This window comes from Pteropus vampyrus, unplaced genomic scaffold (genome assembly GCF_000151845.1).
Source record: "Pteropus vampyrus isolate Shadow unplaced genomic scaffold, Pvam_2.0 Scaffold163, whole genome shotgun sequence".
Lineage (NCBI taxonomy): Eukaryota > Metazoa > Chordata > Mammalia > Chiroptera > Pteropodidae > Pteropus > Pteropus vampyrus.
The window spans coordinates 2,662,446-2,666,264 of NW_011888944.1; the positions used below are offsets into that span (position 1 = coordinate 2,662,446).

The 3,819-nt window shown below is 46.4% G+C and overlaps 1 pseudogene; it reads right to left on the bottom strand.

Annotated features, from left to right (window-relative positions):
- Nucleotides 1-2,567: 2,567 nt before the first annotated feature.
- Nucleotides 2,568-2,686, bottom strand: LOC111745744 (annotated as a pseudogene).
- Nucleotides 2,687-3,819: the final 1,133 nt, after the last annotated feature.

Consider the following 3,819-nt stretch of genomic DNA (forward strand, 5'->3'; position numbering starts at 1 on the left):
TCCCGCTGAGTCTCGGTTCTGCCTGTGTATATTCCGGACAGAAACATACATGTTTGCAGTGAAGATTGAAATAATAAATGAAAAAGCATTTGTCTGTAAAGTTTAATAATTGAGGGCAACATTTAGCCAAAGCAAAGAAGGGGACAATGAACGCTTTCGTTTTCCTTTCTTGGTTTGGGGGCCGTCCTCAGTGCTAGGACCGTATGGAGGAATGACGCGAACGGCGAGATGTCACTATGTATTTTGAGCAGCTTAGTCGAGCAGATCAAATTTAAGAACGTAACCGAAGCTGCACTTCTATCGTCATGGCAGGTCTGAAGTACCTGGGAAGCTTAGGTGATGGGTTGCCCTCTCTGGGTACCATCGTGACCGGTAGGGTGCTGCTTTGGTACAGTGTCATCGGCCATCATGTCTTCCTTGAAAGAGAACGAGCTCTTTCTTCCATCCTCTCCGCAATAATCGGACCTCCTTCATCATCTCACTTTAGTCCCCATCTTCTGCTCACCATCCCACCTGTTAAAATCACTCGCACTGGTCCATCTCCACCAGAACCGGCTCTGAGAGAGTGAGCTTCATGCGCCATCGTTCCTGCCTTTTTTGTAGTTTATCATTCAGCATCAACTCAGTTTGTTCTGAGCGAAGGATTGTAGATCCACATTGGGCGATTCTCGTAAACCAGGAAATGAAACGGGGGCACAGAAAAGCAGCTCTGCTGTGCCTCGCCATCCGGAAGGTCCTCCGTAGAGACTTCGTGGGAGAGCAGCCACATTCCAGAAAATTGGTACCCTGCAGACTGGCACAGGGCCACGGCGGGCAGACCCTGTGGGGGCTCATCCCTGCCAGCACCTTTCCTACGGACTGTGGGAAGAAGGCACTGGAGAGATTCCAGAATTCCAGATGTTCGCAGAGAGCAGGGAGGATGGCGGGGGCAGGAAGAACGGCCGGGGGACAGAGTGTCACCAGAATACCATCAGGATAGCTCTGGACTATACAGGAAACATTTTTGTGTCTCACAAGTGGTAATACATTTGAGAATTGTAGAGGGCTTCGGTGAAGTGTAAGATCTTGAAAGTGTTCTATTGTTTTATTATAACAGATCACGGTGGTTCTATTGTGTGTGTGTGTGTGCATGTGTGTGTGTGTGTGTGTGTGTGTGCACGCGCGTGTATGTGTATCCAACATGCTTTCCTATCCCGTATTTTCTGATTCCTTCAGGGACCCCAGATCTGCGTGGGTCTGATAGTGTGTGGAGATCATCCTGCTCTTATACTCAGCTGAATAATTTTGACGTGATCGTGGGAGAGGGCGAGCTCAGCATTTACTTACTCTGCCATCTTGACCGGACCTCAATACTTATCATCAAATTCCCGTCCAGCGAATGACCATGTCCAGCCCACTGTCCTGTGCAGGGCTCTCCACTGTCAAGCCCCGTTAAATCAGTGTTAAAAAGATTTGGGAGAAACAAGACTGAGAAGCCACGTGATGTCGCAGAGGAAATATTGGACTTTTAAGTAAACATTTGCCCTCCCCCCGCCGTTGGGGTGCTTACCTTATTGCTCTGGGTCTTAGTCTTTTCAATATGGAAATTGGGATGAGAACAATAACAACTCTTACCTCGTATGGTTTTCACATAGATTACTGATGTGTCGTCGATGGTGTGTTCTGGCTAGCGCTGACAGGAACGAGTTCTCCATTAGCGCAGTTTTGCTTTTGGACAGTTCAGAACAGTGTTGATGGTGACCAGAGGACACTGAGGCATTACTTTAACGCCCTCTGTCAGTCTAGAGCAGACGCAAAGCTTGTCGGGATTCAGAAGGGAGGGGAAAGGTTGTTCATTTCTTTGTTGATTTGAGTGTGTGAATGTGTATGCATGTATAAGGTGTGTGTTTGTGTTTCTGTGTGTGTAAATATGTATTTATGTGCGTATATGCATGTGTATGTGTGTGTATGTATATGTATGTGTCTGTGTCTGTTTGTGTGGCACATTTTGGAAGGCAGTTTTAGGATCATCGCAGGCTTTCAGGTTTAATATCTGGGTGCCATTTGGAGTACTTTCTTCTTGGGAACTTCCTGGAACCTTGTAGAGTCACCCCGGACAAGAAGGAGCAGGAACCAGATGCATGAGGCTGCATTCAAAAGAAGCACTCAAGACCGACTCTAATCTCAGGAGGACGAGTTAAGGACTGAGGACACTTCCTTCCAGGCTGTCCTAGTTCCCCGGGGCCAGAAACGATTTTTCAGAGATTCAGGGTACATTCTTGGTTCAAAGGACCTCATGCACTTTATTATCTCCACCATCGTTTTAATACCCAGAAGCTATCAGGTCCATGAGAAACTTCTAGACACTTTGTGTTGACTTATTTAATCTTTTCGACGGCACACAAAACCCCTAGATATTATTAATATTCTTATTTGTTTTATTTATTTATTTATTTATTTAGTTAGTTAGTTAGTTAGTTAGTTAGTTTTAGGCAAGGCAACCCTTGGTTGACCTCACAGATTGCCAGGACCTTATCAGTTTACAATCCCTTAATTTTATTTTTTATTCTTTATTTTTATTTTTTTTACGCCTACAGCACCTGCTCTTCCTAGGTGGTCTCCCATCCAAGTACTAACCAGGCCTGACCCTGCTTAGCTTCCGAGATCAGATGGGATCGGGCTTGTTCAGGGTGGCGTGGCCATAGACTTATTAATATTCTAATATCCAGAAGAGAAATGATAGTCTTGAGAAGTTAGGAAATGTGCTGAGGACACACAGCGAAAGTGAGACCGATGTCTGGGTGATCGCAGCAGGCGGCCTCCTTCTCCATTAACGCCTGCCGCAAACGCAGATGTTTGTGTGATGAGGGCTAACCAGTGGAGAATGGCCGCCCGCGCTATTCAATCTCAGGTGAATCTTATCGGCAGTCACACCTGGAGAAAGCCAAGGGCTGAAGTGTCGCTTCTCCTTTTTTATGCGCTAGACGAGGGAACTGGCGTGGAAAGAAGGGAGCTGGGCTGAGAGAGGAGCCACACTGCCAAGCATGGGGGGACAGCGGCTCAGAGCCCTGGAACCAGAGCCCTGGGACATTCATTTTCAGGCTCTGTTGGAGCTTGGCTACCGGCTTTGCCAGGCCTGGGAGATGTGTCAATGAGCCATTTACATGACCCTTTGCAAAGTTAAGCCTATTATTTGGCCCTTCATGCTGGCTTTTAAAACAGCCCTTGACAGACTCAGTAGGAATAAAATAATGAATGTTCACATGCTGGGTGCCTTCTTAAAAATGAAAAGTTGGTCTGAGAAACTTCACAGTCCAGAAGTAGTGGGTTTGGCACTGAGGCACACTAAGTATTAAAGGGAATGGTGCATGTCGTGTCCATACTGTAACTGGGATTTCTCTGAGCATGGGGAGGCCTTCCCACCCACTAGCACGGGGTAGGAGGCGCCAGTTAAAACACAAGGCTGGCCTGGGCAGGGTCACACGGTCTCCCACCGGGAGCCAGGAGCCCCTTAGCTGAGAATAGCTTGTTTGGAGGATGTCAGGAGGCCAGCCTCCTGAGGAAGATGCTGAGAGGGACAGTCACACAAGGGGCCGTGCATGACGAGATGGGGTGCTGAGTCATCGGACTGAAGATGTACGATGAGCTGATTTGCAAAATATATTTTGCAAAATGATTACCACCAAAGCATTTGCTAACACCTGTATCATGTCACATAATTATCATTTCTTTTTTTCTATTCTTCTCTTTCTTTCTTCTTTCTTTCTTTCTTTCTTTCTTTCTTTCTTTCTTTCTTTCTTTCTTTCTTTCTTTCTTTCTTTCTTTCTTTCTTTCTTTCTT